Source organism: Sardina pilchardus, chromosome 22 (assembly GCF_963854185.1).
Source record: "Sardina pilchardus chromosome 22, fSarPil1.1, whole genome shotgun sequence".
NCBI lineage: Eukaryota > Metazoa > Chordata > Actinopteri > Clupeiformes > Clupeidae > Sardina > Sardina pilchardus.
In genome coordinates, this window is record NC_085015.1 from 20,000,766 (window position 1) to 20,021,173 (window position 20,408).

The 20,408-nt window shown below is 40.1% G+C and overlaps 1 long non-coding RNA gene across 1 annotated transcript; it reads right to left on the reverse strand.

Annotated features, from left to right (window-relative positions):
- Positions 1 to 2,683: 2,683 nt before the first annotated feature.
- Positions 2,684 to 7,998, reverse strand: LOC134069876 (uncharacterized). Its single transcript, XR_009936863.1, has 3 exons — positions 7,889 to 7,998; positions 7,195 to 7,299; positions 2,684 to 2,715 (listed from the first exon to the last, which is right to left on the reverse strand). It is a non-coding gene; the product is annotated as an uncharacterized LOC134069876 (long non-coding RNA).
- Between the last annotated feature and the right edge of the window lie 12,410 nt (positions 7,999 to 20,408).

Below are 20,408 nucleotides of genomic sequence, written 5' to 3' on the forward strand. Positions count from 1 at the left end.
ACCTCACAAGTTTGAAAAATAATGTTGGATCTCATATTCAGAGCACCCTAACACTTGGTGGGAATATACAACGATTTTTAAAATATTTTTTTCTTTAATCTGCATTACCTCTTCTTTTTAAAAACACCAATTTGACTTGTCTTATGCAAATGTTTCTTTTTCATTTCCCACCCTGAGCATGGACAAAATGCAAAATGCAATCTGTGACAATGAGATCCGAAAGTGTCCTGATTTGACACGGAATCAACCATGTGTTAAATTCTCATGAGGCAGACAGCCCCACATCATCACATACCCTTCACTTAACCTAAAGATTGGTATGGTGCTTCTTTTTTTTTTTTGTTTTCAATTCAGGGTTCGTACGGGTGCTTGAAATCCATGAAAATGCTTGGATTTTAATGTGGTGTTTTCAAGGTTTGAAAAATGCTTGGATTTGGGGTAAAGTGCTTGTGAATGCTTGAAAGTGCTAGGCCTACATATTTCTCGGCAGTCTGACTCAATAGACCAATTATTAAATGAAGGGAAATAAAATTAATTTGCCGTAGGGCGCGCGCTGACAATGACGACGGGTTTGGTGCTTCTCATTCATCACTCCGCTATGTCCGTTCATTGAAAGTGAAAGCAGACTTGTGTTGATGAATGTTTGATGCAAGTTCGATGTGTGTGGTGAACTATTTGTTTCTTAGCAGAAGGCATGAAACGGTAAAGGTCAAATTATTTATTTACAGATACATCATTTATGAAGTTGTTTTGGTTTTGCAACGCGTTCGCGTCCAGTTTGACGTGTCTGGATTTTCCGATAATGACAGCAGCAATCTCGTGATGCTGTATTGACTTTTAATTTATGCGCGTGTAAGTCTAAGCTATTGTGCTTGAAGTTAGCTGTGACCGACTAGCCTACTGGTTTTCATCGTTTTAACCACAAAGCCTGTCGACTTTAGGTCTACTAAATTGTTTAGTTAACACCTTGTCATTTCGCGTTTGTCCAACCGTTCACCTCCGTGCGCCCCATGTCATTCAAAACATATTTCGGGATAGCCATCTCACTATGAGAAAACGTATGACAAGTGCTAAGATATTAACACGTTGGCATGCTTGGTAAACACCAGTCTTGCACATAATATTGAGCTGATTTTTTTTAGTGGAAATGGCTTACTGTCACATTGTGCTGATAGATGAAAAAAGTTGCCTATTTAAAGGCACAGTCTGAATTTTAAGCATCAATATCAATAGGCCTATGGTTCACTATCAAGACTAGAGGACTGTAAGGGGGCAGGCTATATGTGATCAAGTAGGCCTGTATTAAAACATGTAGTCAAAATTATAACTTTATGTTGATTTAAGTTGAAACAAAACATGTTATGAACTGAGAAAATCCATGGTTCTACATCATTGTTGGCAAAATGATCATGATAGCCTACATATTTCAGCCATATCTGGTTTAGTCTTGAGTAGGCCTAGGCTACTTTGCTATAAATGAGTTATAGACTTATATATAGACTATATTGTGGTATGTTATAATGTTTGAAATATATGTATCACAGTTTATCAATAGTTCTCATAAAAGTCATCAAATGTCATCATTTAAGGGGGTATTTTTCAAAAATTTCTCCCGGGGGTGCTGGGTATATTTTCCTCTTTTTTTCTCCTATGATATATGAAATATGGTGTGAATCAATCCATGCTGTTCAACATTATCGAGTGCTGTCAGTAAGAAAAAGAACAAGGAAATTTGATATGACATAGACCAAATAGAGCAGCAGCAAACACTAATGAAATGGTTCCATTTTCTATGCCCCATTCAGTTAACCTAATGATAGCTGCTGGTTATATATTGGGCTTAGATTGTATCAAATTTTCTGGTTCTTTGTCCTACAATGACCTAAAACAGGACTTTGGATTTGTTCACACTCGATTTCGGTACTGGAAAACTGGTCTTGAAAGTCCTTAAAAAGTGCTTGAATTTGGCCATGAAAAAGGTGTACGAACCCTGTCAATTAGCCTACTACCTGGTTTGATTTGCATTGAGCTCAATGAGCATGAAACCAGCTAATAGACTAACTGAAAAAACACCATGCCAATCTCTAGGGATGGTGAAGGGTATGTAAGGATGTGGGGTTATTTTAATTGCAAAGGCCAAGGGAACTTTTTTAGGGTGCATAGTATCCTGGATCCATGAAATAATAAAAACCTGCCTGCCTCTATGGGAATTTAACACATAGGGGTTCAAATACTTATGACGCCTGTATTTTAAGGAAAACATTTATCTATTTACGATACATTATTCATTAACATAGAAAATTGGTGTCCTTAAATGTTGGATATTTCCTCATTTTTGTATTTACAGTAAGACATTAAGATCAATTTCCAAAAGATGATTTTATATTCCTCTTTATACTCAACTTTAGCATGTGTTCAAATACTTATGGAGGGCACTGTATATGAAATAAATAAATAAATAAATAACAAAGGTATAACATGTGTTCCCCCCAGCAATAACAAATAACAAATACAGTACACCTCCGCAATACATTTGTTACATTTGCCCCCCCCCCCCCCCCCCCTTAGCTCACGTTAGCGTCAGGGTTTCTGTTTTGCTGTAGTAACCTCTGCCGTCGTCCGCCACCCTGGTCTCTCGCGTTTCGTAGCCATGACTTAATTTCTTTTTCAACATTAGATGCATCTCACCAACAAATCCAACTCTCCTCACAGCATCTGAATGGGTGTTAAAAAATAGCAACGCTTTACTTGAGGTTTTCGACAGAGTGACATGAACCTGTCACTAACATGACACATCATCATGAACATGTAATAACACTTGATGACATTACATTGGCATTACATGGTTTCTACATTCTTATACTACTTTTATAGTAAGCACCACTGGGGTCGTTATCTGCACGTTGGAGGAACATCATTCCACTGTCAACTGGACAACTACAGAATTTCTTGATGGTTTCAAGTTGTATTCATTTATTTATTTTTAAATCATGTACTCCTGTCCTGCAGAATGTCAGAGCAGTATTCCAAGCCATTTTCATAAAATTATGAAATATATCTAAAGGCAAATTTGGCTGTCTATGTTAAAAGAGAATGCCGGTGTAGCTATAGACTATTCTGGAAAATGAACAAAGACTGCATATGCATAATAATTTGGAATGCAGTTTGCCGGGGAGCAGAATTTCAAGCAGACGTTCAGACAGGCCGGAGAAGACCGCCTCCTAGTTGTAGCTAAATAGCCAAATCGCTGTTTTAAACCACAGAAAGGCTCAAAGTTAGCCTGAATACCATCGACTTTCAAAGGCTCTGCGAGACTTTAGTCTGACCAAGGGCCTGTGCTAACACGGTTTCTCCAAGCGCTGGTTGACCCGCCTCCTTTAAGTGCCTCGATTTGCTACTGGTCGATGTCAGAAAGCGGTTTGCCGAGTTTAAACCAACAACAACACTCTTTCCTCTGCCTTGAACACGCCTCTACCCAGAGCCACTGCTCAAAGTTGATTGGTTCTCGACCAAAGGGGACAGTTCCGCAGATTTCGGGAACTCAGAAATCCTTCCCGATTAGCAGTTGACCAGACCAGCGACAGCAAAAGCCGAAGGTGTTACGTCACTGGGACGGCGTGCCAGGCTAGCTCAAAGTAGTCCCACTCTTCGTTGACAGTATAATGACATTTCCAACATTTAAAAAGAGGGCTGAGGCAAAACAACGTATAATCACGTTTTAACACACCTGGGGCCTCATGTACAAAGCTTGCGTACGCACAAAAATGCTGCGTACTCTAAGTCTCACGCTCACGTCCGGATGTACAAAGACTGACTTGAATGTGAGAATGTGCGGTCCTCCACGCAAGCTTCATGCCTGGCGTACGCACATTTCCAGTGTGTATCGTCAGTTGGCGACACATAGAGGCAATGCAGCGCAACAACATTAGTTGATCACGAATCAAGGCCTTTATTTGCACAGCATATTAAAAATAGCACTTCGAAATAGGCATATGTTTCTAGATAAATGGCCATGCAACATGCGTTAATAGTACCAAACTATGCAACAGCCTATATCTGCAATTAAAACTGTAGTCTTATCAGAGGATATCAAGAATTAGGTAGCCTAATGTGAAACGTATAGAGATAATGCCTATATTTAGTTCCATACATGATTATTCACTTGCTTATCAAACATTTCAGATTTCGAAGAGCTTTCCTTCCTCGAAATCTGTGATGAATGTGGTCGGCTTCACGCATATGTCCATGTCTAAAACATTTTCCGGGTGTTTTAACATATTTCCGACAGTTTTCAGTAAAACAAAAAACAAATGGGACAAGATGATCCGCGTGAATAGCTTAGTGCGAATTGAAGCAATTTCCCTGACTGACTGCATAGGCTACTTTGACTTTCCTCGAGTAAGCATTCACATTATTGTTGTAACACTTGTGCAAAATATAGGAATATGATCCAGAAATCGTCGTGGCAAAGCGTGGATAAACTTACTATGGGTGCGCGATGCGTGTTCTTACTCGGACACGTGTGATTTAATTACCTTTTAATTATTGCAGTTATTTTGTAATGCTTGAAATGCCCAACAAACCGCGTTATGTGAACCTTGTCACTTGCAGACTGACCAATGAATCTGCCACGGTCTCTGACCCTTGTAGCCACTGCCACGCTCTGCCTCTACTGTTTTTTTTTTGTTATTAATTACAGATGATAAAGACGTAGGCTACTGTCTTTACCATGTTGTCTGATAAGAGCACTTCTACCTCGCAATCGCTGGTAATAAACGTTTAATACTTTTTCGATTTGATTATATAAATTATTACATTTTGTAGCAGGTTCAAGAACGGATGGATCCACAAATGATTTTTTTCTCTTATTAATATTGTGGGATAAGGCGTTTTGCCTTCGCGGAGGTCTGAGTTTTCGAGTGGCCTTCTAGTTAGCATATTAAAATGAGTGTGATTGAGGGAGGAGAGGGGGTGGAGTATAATGCTCATGCATGTGCGCTTAATTTCACGTTATTTGGGATGTACAAAGGAAAGCTGCGTGGATTGCTGCGTACGCATGGTTTCATACATCTGAATTTTTTTGTGCGTACGCTTCTTTCCAGATTTTCGCGTACGCAATGTTGTAGTAAGAATTCCATGCAAGTCTTTGTACATGAGGCCCCAGATCTCTCATTTACTCAAGAATTTAGAAAATTAAATAATAATAATAAAAATAATACCACCGAATGACAAGGTGTATAAGGTATACAAGAAATACACTATATTGGCAAAAGCATTCGCTCACCTGTCTTGACTCACATATGAACTTCGGTCACATCCCATCCTTAAAGGAATATTCCGCCATTTTTGGAAATATTTTCCACCTCCCCTTGAGCAAAACGATCGATATTTCCCTTTTTCCCGTTCATCCAGCCATTCTGTGAGTCTGGCGATACAACTTTTAGCTTCAGCCTGGCATAGATCATTGAATCGGATTAGACCATTAGCTTCTCGCCTGCTAGCATCATGCTTAAAAGTAACTAAGATTTCCGGTAATTTTCCCATTTAAAACGTGTCTCTTCTCAAGTTAGAGTGCAATAAGACCAACTGAAAATGAAACCTGGAATTTTTCTAGGCTGATTTGACATGGAACTACACTCTCATCTGGAGTAATAATCAAGGGAAGTTGCAAACGTACCATGGGCACAGTGATATCACGCACTACTACTGCTTGTTGCCTATGGGGACTATTTTCAGATATCACTGCGCCCATGGTACGTTTGCAACTTCCCTTGATTATTACGCCAGATGAGAGTGTAGTTCCATGTAGTTCCAAGCTATGCTAGGCTGAAGCTAAAAGTTGTATCGCCAGACTCACAGAATGGCTGGATGAACGGGAAAAAGGTAAATATTAATTGTTTTGCTCGAGGGGAGGTGACAAATTAGCTTATTTCCAAAAATGGTGGAATATCCCTTTAATCCATAGGGTTTATGATGACATCAGTCCACCCTTTGCAGTTATAACAGCTTCAACTGTTCTGTGAAGTCTTCCCATAAGGTTAGGAGTGTGTTTCTGGGATTTGTTGACCATTCTTTCAGAAGTGCATTTGTGAGGTCACACATTGATGTTGGATGAGGTGACTGGCTCTCAGTATTCATCCTAATTCATCCCAAAGGTGTTCTATTGGGTTGAGGTCAGAACTTTATGCAGGCCAGTCAAGTTTATCCACACCAAACTCTGTCATCCATGTATTTATGGACCTTGCACTGGTGCACGGGCATGTTGGAACAAGTAGTGGCCATCCCCAAATTTCCCACAAAGTTAGGAGCATGGAATTGTCCAAAATCTCTTGGTTAATGCTGAAGCATTCAGAGTTCCTTTCACTGGAACTAAGGGACCAAGCCCAGCTCAGGGACGGCCCCTTCCTGTTCCAACATGACTGTGCATCAGTGCACAAAGCAAGGTCCATAAAGATAGATAGATAGATAAAGGCATGAATGACAGAGTTTGGTGGGGATGAACTTGACTGTCCTGCACAGAGTCCTGACCTCAACCCGATAGAACACTTTTGGGATGAATTAATGTGGATACTGAGAGCCAGTCGCCTCGTCCAACATCAGTGTGTGACCTCACAAATGTGCCACTGAAAGAATTGTCAAAAAATCCCAGAAACACACACCTAAACTTTGTGGAAAGTCTAAGAGTTGAAGCTGTTATAGCTGCAAAGAGTGGACTGACATCATAATAAACCCTATGGATTAAGGATGGGATGTGACTGAAGTTCATATGTGAGTCAAGACAGGTGAGCGTCAGGGTCCGGTTCGCCCTGTCGGTCCTTATTTTCCCGATAATGACCAGCGTTCTATACATTATCCCTTACGTATATACAGCAGTGAAAATAAGTATTGTACATGTCACATTTTTTTCAACAGTTATGTCTGACTGGACTACTGACATGAAATGTATTAACTTAAAAAAATCTACACAAGTAAAGAAATCAGAACTTTAAACCCCCAAGTAACGATTACCGGTGTAACGGTAAACAATGATTAAAAATGTTGACGATAACAATTACCGCTTTCATTTCAAATATCATAATTATCACGGTTGATTACCACGGTGTGGAAACCGTGTGTTTAATCTTTCCCAGCTTTATTCAAGGCTGCTTTTGACATAGGCCTGGTAGGCCACAATGAAACAAAACTAGCATTTACCAGGCATTTCCTGAAAAGGCATGTAGACTCTTCCCTGAAGAAAAGCGGCAGTCCTTCCAGGGCTATCCTTCTCCTATGTGCTGTGATATCTGCCACCTGCACATACTGTAGATGGAGATACAGAAAGAATGACAATATTTGACACAATTCCCAATTGTTGTTTAATTTAGCTATAGACTGCATCAGTTACAGGAAATTTCCCACGGGAAATTTGTTGGTTTAGGTTGAGATGGTCACTGTACTATCAGCAGGAAAAAGAACAAGAACACTTGGTACAACATATACTAAATAGCAGACCAACTGCTAAAGTATTACAAAGCCATTGTAATTTTTACTCTTAATTCATACATGATGCAGTTTACAGCCTATGCTTGTGGACAGCCGTGGCCTACTGGTTAGGGCTTCGAGCTTGTGACCGGAGGGTTGCGGTTCCATCCCCGACCAGTCCACGGCTGAAGTGCCCTTGAGCAAGGCACCTAACCCACCTCGCTGTGCTATGTGTGTTCACTAATTCGGTTAAATTGGGTTAAATGCAGAGAACGAATTTCCCTCACGGGATCAAAAAAGGATATATACTTATATACTTCATGAGACTCAATTACAGCATACAGTTGTGGGTTCTGTTCTGTTTATGCCGATGAAACGGCAGTAAGTCTAGAGGGGAAAAATTGGGCATACACTGACTGCCAAATACCTGACTTGTGTTGAATGATGATGGCTCGGTGATGCAATATGGCATCTTTGCTTCCTCTGGAAAACATGCAGCATGTGTAGGGGAAGATGGATTCATTAAAATACTTAGGGAGTCCTAAGAGAGGATTGGAGGCCATTGCCCATTAGGAATGAGCTAAGATGCATTTGCAACAGGTTAAAACACATATGTGCTCCTCCAAATATGAAAGACACTTGTTATGAAGGTGTTGAATAAGTGTGAGACTGCACTAGTTCTTTTTTGGTGTCAACTTGTGTCAAATTGAGAGAAAACACTTGTTGAGCTATTTAAATTGTGCTGGTTTGATTTGCTTACTGAAAACATTGAAAGTATATGAATTTTGTAACATTTGCAGATAACCTGATCAAATGTTCCTGTTCTATTGCCTATGCACTTGACCATGACCAGATATTTCCTTTAAGCTTATAAAAAATGTGCAAAGAATACATAGATAGACAAATAGATATACACAGACATGCAGAGAAATACATTAATACTTGCCTCATCATTGAGAAACAGAGCAGGCCATATTTGACTAATTTCTCTGATATGGGAATCAACCTCCACAACATCTTGATGGCAAAGAGAAAGGTGGACTGCATCACTCTAGGACTGAGACAAGAGGACAACTTATATTTCAGTAATCGAGTAAAAGTATAAACAACTGAAAGTATATCAATGTTGCATTCGGCTATTGCCACAAATGTAGCCCATCATCGGTCGTTCCTCTGTTCAAATAGCAAGTTCGACTGCAGAGCTGAACACTGTCCCAGATAAAAGTATTCCAAATGCTTCAAAAGGTAATCATCAACAAAGTTATCCCTCAAACAACATGTAACCTGCGTGCGGTCCAGTCCTGCACACTCTGTGCTTGATCCCGTCAACCACATAGTGGCAGTTGTCACTGACTAGCACGACCATATATGGCTCTATTGATGTCTAATAACGTTCAACACAGTTACCTTACGTTACCAGATGGTAGCTAGCATACAAAGCTACAGAAACGCCTCCGTTGTTGCATGAGTGAATGTTTTAGGAACAACATGTTCATTAGGGAAACAGTCAGTGACAAAAGATTAAATCTTACCACAACATATCAAGCTAGTATTACCATTAGTTGAGTTGTATAAAGAGTTGAGTTATGGCTAACAACTAGACATAGCTAACTATGGCTAGTTATTAACAGAATTTGGCTAGTCAAATGATTATTTCTTAATCATAATTAATCAACACGACACGGAATGTTCAAGACTGTCATTTAAAACAATGAATACTGTATAGTTTGATTAAATGTTTTACTTACGTTTAAGTATGTAGTCGTTCGTTTTCGAAAGATAGTTTCAAATGTTGTTTGTCTGTGTGAAGTCTGCCAAATCCCTGGCCGAATCAAGCGCACGTGAAATCCCATTGATAAACAAAATGCGCATGCGCCAATTTCATGTGTCTGCAGCAGATTTTTGCACTGATAAAGTAAATCAAATGTTGAAGTAGTCAACTGAATTCTACAAGTTTGCAACAAGAAATTACAAAAAAATATAATGTAAGTGTTTTTTCCACCTTAGTTCACCACGTCTTTCTGATTATTTGAGATAATTACTTACAAACCTTATTTGTCAAAACAAATGGCAAGGATTTTTAGTGTGAACGATCTTTACTTAGACCCCTTTAAGAATCATTTTATCAGACTTGAAATTTGGTAGATTAAAGTGCATATTGTGCCTATAATCCTATATTGAAAAATAAGGCATTTTCAAAGATGAATGAATGTTACCACCATAGATTACAAACCATTTTCATCTTAACAACAATCTTCCTTGTCATTCTTAAAAGTCCTTTAGGTTTACATAAACAGTCTTCATGAGGAAAATGGTATGATTTACAAGCATTTCTTTTAAATAAATAAAACACATACTATACATTTGAAGGGGGAACATATACCTGGCGGCCAGCACCATTCAATAGACAGGTAGACACAAACCAATCAATACACAAAACAAGACAGACACCAAGCTATATTAGCTTTGCTATATTAGCTTACAAAAATTTAGTTTGTAGATACATTGTTTTTGTGCTACAGATAGCTACAGATACTGTAAGTCCCTGAATTCTGGTTCCAGGTATTTTGAACTATTCTTCCATCCAAAATGTCTCCAGTTTATTCACATTTGATGACTACTGAGCATGGATAGTCTACTGTACTTCAAATCAACCTATACATTGAGTATAATATATTGAGTAATCTCATTGGTTAAATTTGACTAATATATTAGTACCATATGGAAACAACCTACCATTGACTTTGTTTAATTATAACCAATATACTATGGTTATTGCCTGTGCTTACACAAAGAAGCCATGAACATTAAAAAAGGTATTTATTTATCTACGTTGTAAAAGCAACCATATATCTTGTACAGTTTACATAACTTCTCATTAACTCATTCCAAACATCACTATACAAATTCAAATGTGTCTGAAAGAAGAACATTGTACGTAGGCCTATCATTATTTCATGGTAATTTTTTGACCTGGTTTAAACTCAACTTAGACTCTTTATGCAGGTGAGTAAAACATAAAACACTACCATTTAAAGCAGCCACAATGTGCTAATATGCTTAAGAAAATACTTGCATAATAGGTGACCAACAGTAAATATACCTTCCCATGAATATTTGACAATGTTCGCAATCGAGAACAAAATGTTTATTGCTTTCAACTAAGCTTACGTTGTGCTTAAGAACAACATAAGAACATTCATGTTTGGTTTCACACCATAGTGAATGGAGAGGAGAATATATTGTCTTTGGTGTAATGAATCATGCAGCAATATTTTGGAGAAACATCCATCTTTTATGGATGAAATGACGTGTGAAGAAGAATATCCTTTATAGGACAATAAAGACTCTATATCTCTAAAAACACTCAGCAATCTTACAATGGTTTGTTATAACATCAGAAAATTAGACACACAGCCTTACAACTGGGTGGAATAATGTGTGCCATTAAAAAGGCAAGAGTCTAAAAAGACACCAAAGTTCACTCTGGCAGAAAGCCAGCATATTGTTAATGTTCGGGACAGGCTTGTGCAAAATACTAGCCTAGAAATCTAGACGCCCCTAGCGGCAGCAAATCTAATTGGCTGCCCGGGTCAGTCTAGGAACTCTAGCTTGGGAGCTGGGCATTGGCAGAATCACCAGACTAATCACATCGTGTACAGTCGATGGGCGGGCTTAACATAATAGACCTCTGAAATTCGCCTACAAAAAAGCTGGCATCTTTAAAATTCGGTATCTGCCGATTTTTCCTATGGGAAAATAACATGGGAATTTTGAATTATCGCACCTGTTAAACTCTCGCGGGGACGATAAAGTCTTAAATGCAGACGTTTTCCTGAACACACTTTTGTCCTCTGCCTTCTTGTGCATACTGTGATCTCCGGTAGGCCTACGTGAAGTCAGCACACTTTCATTTTTGCTACCCCAGAGCTAACTTAATGGCAAGTTGCATCGCAAGTTAGCTCTGGGGTAGCAAAAATCAAAGTCTGCCGCCTTCGTGTACCGGAGATCACAGATTCCTATCGAAGGCAGAGGACAAAAGTGTGTTCAGGAAAACACCTGCATTTCCGATTTTGTCATCCCCGCGAGTTTAACAGGTGTGATAATTCCAAATCCCCATGTTAATTAACCATAGGACAAATCGTCAGATACCGCAACTCCTTATATGGGCAAAGATGGTAGCTTTTTTTGTGGGTCTATAGACCTCTGAAGTTCGCCTACAAAAAGGATCCAAAGCTGCCATTTTTGCCCATATAAGGAGATCCGGGAGTTAATTGAAGCTAACTGCCTATGGCAAGTTGCATTGTAAGTTAGCTCTGGGGTAGCAAAGATCAAACTGTGCCGTCTTCACCTACCGAAGATCACAGTATCCACTAGATGTCAGTGGACAAAACTGTGTAGCGAAAAACGTCTGCATTTCCAATGTCATCATCCCCGCGAGAGTTTAACAGGTGCGATAATTGAAAAAACCCATGTTATTTTCCTATAGAAAAAATCTCAAGATACCGGATCTCCTTATTTGGGCAAAGATGGTGGCTTTTTTGTAGGCGAACTTCAGAGGTCTATGGTGACTGACATGCGACCAGAAGTTGCAACGGTTACACATCATGCTACTTGAAAACAAGAAGATGATTCGTTTAGCGTTATCCTATTGCGTGGAGAAGGAATTTGAAAGACAACTGTTTATCCCACCCCTCCGATTGAGTCCTGCCTAGGGTTATCTTGATGTGGGTCTGGCTGGTCAGGCTTAGCCTGATTGCCATCGACTTTCAAGGCTCTGCGAGACTTTAGTCTGACTAAGAGCATGTGCTAAACAGTTTCTCCAAGCGCTTGGTTGACCCGCCTCCTTTAAGTGCCTCGATTTGTTACTGGTCAATGTCAGAAAGGGGTTTGCCGAGTTTAAATCAATAACAACTCTGCCTTGAACACGCCTCTACCCAGAGCCGTTGGAGCTGCTCAAAGTTGATTGGTTCTCGACCAGAGGGGGCAGTTACGCAGTTTTGCGGAATTCAGAAATCCTCCCCGATGAGCAGTTGGCCAGACCAAAGCCATCGATATCTCAAAGTTGCGACAGCCGTTGACTTCCATCTTAAAGCCAGATTAGAGCGGTCACGTGGTTAGTGGGTAGACTCAGTAGTTCCCTCGGTCCCTGGTTTACTACGGGATTGACAGCAGCGATCGCATTAATATTTACGGTAAATACTCGATGAAAATTACTGTAAACTGCATTTCCACATACATATATATTACTCAATGAAAATGCATTATTATGCATACGACTATAAGTCATGTAGAAAAGTCTTAATATAACACCTGAGATATTCATCCATTCTCAATGGAATAGTTCCCGGATGTGCCGCCATTGTTTGTACACGGGAGTCAATGGTAGTGTCGCAACTTTGAGATATCGATGGCTTTGGGCCAGACCAGCGACAGCAACGCCGAAGGTGTTAGGCTACGTCACTGGGAGGGCGTGCAAGGCTAGGTCAGGCTAGCACAATTCAGAATTGAATTGAGAATGACTTATAAATTCCAATTCAATTCTTGAGTTTGAATATGAATTGAGGTCAAAAACAGGATGTAGAATTACAATTCAAATTTAATACAGGAAGTAGAATTTAATTCAATGAAAGTCATGTACATAATTTAAGGAGTTTCCTGTTGGGCTTTTTCCAGTAGGACTAATAGCCTGTTTGATTTGCATTGAGCTCAATGAGCATCAAACAGGCTAATAGGCCTACTGGAAAAAGGACCATGCCAATCTCTAGCTATGGTGAAGGGTATGTGATGATGTGGTTTAATGTTTACTCATTTTTTAAATTATTTTTTGGTTATCAGTAGACAATGGCCCTTATTTATCAACAGAGCGTAGAAACCAGTGTATATATCTGAGCGCAGAAATCATCTTACGACGGGGCTCACGCGTGATTCATCAAACTTTCGTATCACTCCAATTCCAGCGTAAGAATAAACGTGTGTTGATAAATGTGGCGGCTGGAAACAAGGTGATATTTAAATATCACACCCCTATATTATGCTCGTTTTAATGGCCTCGCCCCTAGAATTTGCGACATGAAGGTGCATTATATGTCCAAAAGAGATCATCATGATCTCGAGCCACAGTGACGTCCAGCTAAACCTTGTTAATTTTAACAGCTAGAAGCTGTCATGAAGGAAGGCGGAAAACTAGAGCGATTTAAGTGCAACAGACTTTATTTTCGCAGAGAGAACACATCATACATACATTCATTACAAAACCTTACGACACTGAAATTTGCCCTTTGAAAATAATTTAAAATATATAATTCATGAATGTTGCGTTTGCCAAAGAGAATATAATCATCTCCTATATGGCTATCCTAAGCCATAAAATGTGTCAATATAATATGCTACATTACAGCAAATAGGCTGCACATGTACAGGAAAGGTGTTATGTCCGAGATAGTCCATCAATTCAGCACGGTGCTATGCTGCCTGAAACTTGCGTACGCGAGTTCAGGCTAGATGTGAGATTTGAGCGTTTAGCACCGATCACGTTTACATTGATAAATGCTGTAGCCTACTTTGCGTGGAAACAAGCGTACGCTGGTTTTACGCCTGTTTTTGGTCGTACGCACGTTTCATAAATGAGGGCCATTGTTAGGCTAATTCACTATCTCAAGACTCGTCATGGATATAACACGTTTTTTTTACAGTCTATGGTGTGTGTGTGTGTGTGTGTCGGTACGCAAGCTGAGTCAGTAGCCTATAAGTTAGCAACTTTGAGGTTGCAATGCAACTTCCCATTGCCAACCAACTAAGTTGCTAACAGGTTAGCAAATATGGTTTTGGGAAAAGGATTCAGACACTTTCAAGAACAACCAGACAGACGACATCTGGGTTGCCAACTCTCACGCTCCCGCCGTGACACTCACGATTTCAGCATCAATCTCACGCTCTCACGCAGACACAAGAAATGTCACGCCAAAATCCATTCTTCTTTTTCTTCAACCCGTTCATAATCAGTTGGTGACTAGACCACAGCAGATCATAGCCTATTGTAGACAGAAGACGAACTTAAGGCATGTATAGGCTATAGGCTATAGATCAATAGCAGGTATAGGTATAATATCTGTCTACAACGTTCTCAGCGCAGAGAAATTATTTGCGGCGGGCGAAGTGCAAAATGCGCACCATTCGTTTCTGTCGGATTGCTCACGAAGTTCACACTGATATGAATGACACTTGACAGAGCGCAATCTTTCTGATGGCAGTTAATGCAATTAATGCAATTAATGAAGCCATTCAGTAGCCTATTCCAGTTTTTAAATTGCAATAGGCCTACATTTCTACTTGTTCTCCAACTTCAGACAGTAGGCACTGACAGTAACAAAGTTATGTCCGCTTTGTTAACTTGACAGCGAGCGAAGATATTCTATTCTGTCAAAAGTAGGGCCACTGCTGATGAGCTATTCAACATTCTCAACAATTACCCTAGTCTACCTGGCAGAACATGACATCAAATGGGAAAGCTGTGAGGGACTCGGATGGCGCACATACGATAGCAGGTAAAAGAAATGGCCTGCAGACCGTGATAGAGGGGGTAGCGCCCGATGCGCAACGGACGGACTGTTTCATTCAGGGAAGCGCTCGCGTCAGGGCCTGACCTGACCTGACTGAAATTTTGAACGAGGTTGTGCTTCATTTAGCCTATAACACAATGGTAGCCTATAGTTGGCCCTATTTCTGTAATTTTGGAAATCATCTTTTTTTGAAGCAAGGATTAACACCTTGTCAATGACAAAAACTGACGATATTGGTCATTGATTTAGATTTTTATTTTCTCTATTTCTGAACTGATATTTAGGCCTATCTGTAGCCTAACTGTTACTGAGGTATATTTAGCAAGTGACGTTATGTCAATAAATTTGACAATTTTGAGCTTGACCTAGGCTACTACTTTTTTAGAGTGATGATGATGGACAGGTGGGGGTCGAGAAAGCCCCCTTGATCAAAGTGGGGAATGAAAGAAAAAGTTTGAGAACCACTGCAGGCTATGTAGCGCCCCAAAATAATTAACTAGGCTACTGCTCTTCCACTTGTTTAGTTTTATTTTATTTTTTTTACTAGAAAACAAGCATTAGCATCCCAAATCAAATCAAGAGATATTAAAATTATTGACTGATTGTCAATATCAAAACAATTGTGACACATTAAAATTCTTATAATGTTTTTCACTGGCTATGGCTCCTAACTGATGCATGAGATATATAGACCTAAATGTATGTATGGATAGATAGATAGATAGCCTAGCCTACAGTACAGCCTTCTGTAAATAGCTATATTGTATTGGATGTGAGTTGTATCGGTCTACAACACCACTAAATGACATTGAGAAACCCATGCTGATATATTATATTCACCTGTGTAACAACCATGTTAGTATATGTTGTGGTCTAGGCGGCCCGTGTGTCTGGCAAGGGGCCTGCACTTAAAGATTGTGCTGATACCTTTTGCAACCCCCCCCCCCAACTTCACAAAATCTCACTCCAGCCAAACACCCAAAGTTGGCAACCCTGCATCTCTGCCTCCTCACCAAAGGCAGTTGAAAGTTGCTGCATCACTTGGTGAGGGAGGGCTGCTGATATTGAGACTTGAGGTGACCGTATCGGTCACCCCGATATCCACTTCCCCAACAACACACGTGACTGTTTGTAGGCCTTTTTTGTTTCCAGAAAAGGTACATGTTATGCTACCTTGGGGCTAAAGTTCGATCAAAGTACATGCCAAAATGTGAAGGCCACCTTAGAAAACAAAAATAGCCCCCAACCATTAGGCTATCCCTTTTTCTGACATTGGCTTTCAACTAATACAGATAGCCTAAGTAGACTATTCAACCAAAAACATTGATTGATGAATAACCAATTGATTGGTTATGAGTAACATCTTGGTTAAAACCAGAATGTCTAATAAGGGACGGGCTCTGGTTAAAACAACCAATGCTGGCTTTACCAATGATATTAGTATTTGAACAATCTGTTTTTAGAGTGTAGAGTAATATCAGGGACAGAATATCAAAATATTCACTGAACGATGCATACTGTATTTTGTTTTTGGTTTGCAATGCCTTTGTACATTGGTTGGTCAAAAAAAAAAAAAAAATCCTATGAGTGAGGGCTGCCCACAAAAAACCTGCATGGGCCCAATGGTACAAAAGTTCCTCTGGGCCAGAATGGGCTAGCCCACACTGGGCCAGCAGGGGCTTTCTGGGGGCAATCAGCTAATTGTGGGCTGCCCAAAGAGAGCCCACAGAGAGCCCAAAGGTTTGGTCCTGACCTGGGCAAGCCCACGCTGGCCCTGCATGGGTTTGTATGGGTTTGGCCCTAGCCCACACTACCCGAAGAAATACCGCATGGGCCCCATATGGGCCCCGCAAGGGCGTGTTTGCTGGGTAATTATTGTGTCTAAAACAACCCTACCCTAAAGTTTATAGCGTATTCCTTGAAGTTGGCTCTCACAGAGCATGTCTCCATGGGCGCCGCCATAATCCTCCCACTTCATTTTGTTGAGGTCGGGGCAGGTTGAGCTCCTACGAGTTCGCGAGTAGGAGCTCCCACTTCGACAGGCGTTCCAGTGCATCTTTCGTAGTTGGAGGTAGGATAAATCCCACATCCCACTAGTTTAAATGCTGTCTGGAATGCACCATAAATCCAGTTTTTTCTTCTTGGTACGTGACAGAGTTTTCCTCCACCACTTTTGTCACGTCGGCAAAAGAAATCTTTGGCAATCCCGTGAGGGAAGTTGAGTAGACTCTCTCCACTTTTAAATTGCCTGGCTTGATCTGCTTTGTTGACATTTGACAGGAAGTACGAATTCCCTACGATTACGTATTTCCGGTTGTTGAGGGAAACAGGCCATGTATTAGGCCATGTAGGACCATGAAGGGATAGACTTGGTGGAGTACAACAATGTGACACACCTGAAAAGAGCACATGGAGATCTCTCATGCTCATCCCTCATGCTTATATTGCATTTCATATAGGCCTACAGTAGATTCTGATGGTCTTGTAAATGATTAATTAATGATTATTTAATTGCATTATAATAAATGGAAATATATTTTATTGAAAAATATTTTGAAAACCTAGCATGTTTGTGTGCTTTAGTAGGCCTATCAGAATGAGCTTTTATTGGCCAAGTATACTTACAAGGAATTTGACTGGTGTTAGCTGTCGAAACAATTAGTATACTGTATACAGTCAGAAGATGCATACTGTAGAGCCCCTCAACATACATAAGGCACATTGAGTCCAAAACGTATTGCAAAAGATGTGCAAGATGCATGTGATTTAGTCTATAAAAGTTGAACTTATGGCCAAGGTGGTGGCCACCAATTAATCTACAGTTCAGGAGAGTAATGGCAGTGGGAAAGATGTGGTTATTGTCTGGCAGGTTTTGTGCACTAGGTTAAGTTATTATTTACGGGGTAAGTTATTATTTAAAGGAGAATTCCGGTGTGAAATTGACCTTAACTGTACCGAAACATTTTGCAGAGTAGTTACACGTGTTGAAGAGGCTCCTTCGCGCACCCCCTAGGATTCCGAAGTCCGCCGTTTTCCGCCGAGCTTGCAGTAGGCTTGAATCTATTAGATTGGGCATCATGTACCCTATGCAGCTAAATCGCTATTTTTAAACCATTAAAACGGTTCCAAGTAACTCCACCTTAAATAAACTTCCTGTCCATTTCCAAAGTTCTCAATATCTCGTTTTTAAATGATATTTGTACAAATGATGAATCTTGGCAGTGAAGTCGAGTTCAGTGGACTAACCATTGGTGTGGAGCTCGTGTGTGTGTGTGTCTGTGTGTGTGTGCGTGCGGGCGTGTGCGTGAGAGAGAAAGTAGATACATCAAATCCCCTCTCTCCTGGGCTACCACCTGCCAAAAAAATAAAGCAGCTCATTGTAAAGAACGATCCACTGAGCAGAAGTTAGAATAAAAATAAATATATACAAAACGGGTCCGACGCCCCTGACTGTGTGAAGGGCCCAGACATGCCAAGGCCATGTGGAACTTTTAAATCAGTCAGTTGAGGGACTACCACACTATCCATTGCTGATTTTACAGCTGCCAAAATAGAAGCATCAAACTTCTCTTGTTGTTCTGCTAATGCTAACCGCACAGCTTTCAGTATAGCGTCATTGAAGTCTGTAAAAGTCATTACAGTCTCTTTCAATTTTTTCTTTTCTGGCGAAGTTACCAGCTCCCATTTGCGTATAACTCTATCGGCCGACATTTGGTACTCATCCTGACAGGCTTGCAGGCCTCTGAACAATACCCAGAAAAACAAGCGTAAATTTGGCTGATCAGTATCCTGTGTACGGGGTCATGGCAAGGTAAATCAACTGACTGACTGTAAAAACTGGTTTACACCAGAATCGGGTGAAGTGTTGAATATACCAGATTCATAGGGAAAGGAGTATAAAAAGAGAGCGCAAAGATAAGTTCTAGAGCTTTTTCGAGATGTAGCGTCAGAGTTGGAAGCGGGACGTTGGGACCTGAAGGGGGGTGTAAGGTCACGCAGGGCCGCCTCTTAGTTACCATGGGAAGAAGACAGAAATACTTTTATTTTTCACTTTATTTGAACCATTTTTACCTGTTTGATTTTTTTACTTTTTGGCATCACTCTTTAGACATGTATAATAAACTACACAACTTTTTCTTCTGGGGAGGCTATATTCAAAGAAATCGTCATCTGCCATCATTTTAATATTTACAAGGAGCTGAAGTTCATTCGAACAGGTGTGTGCTATAGGATAGTGCTTGTTGTCATTATGAACGAATGATATCTTTGGACTTGGTTGGAAACCAGTCGATGGAATTTCACTACTCCCAGTTGCGAAGGTTAAAATGAGATCAAGGATGAGGTTCTTCACAAACTCCATCTCTTCCTGAGTCAGTGTCCTCTGGAAACTTTCATGAAGGTCTTTGTCTAACAACAACAAGAAATGTACAGGTGTTTGAAAGTTAGATGAATGTTTCTGTTAGCAAGATGTATGGATGTCAGATCTTTGAAAATGTAATTGTTGCAGCTCGATCAACAGGGCTGTATCAGTGTTGTCCGTGGAGACAGTATTTTTCGTTGATTAACCACTTCAGAGCTTGCACCAATATACCCTGTGGCCCAAAATTGCAAACAGTGGATTAGTTAAGGGCCGTGAGTCAAACTCTTCCTGAATAGCATCCTCTTGAAGGAAAGCCCATACAGGTGAAACTCGAGAAATTAGAATATTGTGAAAAAGTTAATTTATCTGAACTGTTCTGAACGAGACAGAGAAACCATCAAAAGACTCAGGAACCCTTTGCAGGCAGTTTGGATTAATTAGCTTATTAGAGTGTGACACTTTGAGCCTACAATATTGAACCTTTTCACAGTATTCTATTTTTCCGACATTTTGAATTTGGGGTTTTCATAAGCTGTAAGCCATAATCATCAAAATTATAACACATAAATGCTTGAAATATCTCCCTTTGCATGTAATGTATTGCATATAATATATTATATGGTAATAGGGGTAACTATATTGTTTGGCGTAGTAATATCATCACTCTTCCACTTTCAGTTTCACTTTGGAGTGAGGATATTACTGCGCAGAGTCTAACTCCCAATGTTATTGCGCCACACAATATAATTATCCCTTTTGCCTGCTTAGAAATGCACCACGTTTTATTTTGTCTCACCATACTTGGTCATGTGACTACTCGTGTAACTGTATTTTAATATGGAAAACATGGAGGTGTTTGGTCGCTTCTAACTTCATCTCTGTTTGGATCCTAATGAATGCATTGGGCTAGCTAAAACCCATCAAAGTTGTGCCGCGCGCCAGAGCCAGTGAGTGCACACATTGAAACGTGAGAGGTACAGTATGTATCAACTCGTCTTAGTTAAGGGAATAACATAGTTTAATAT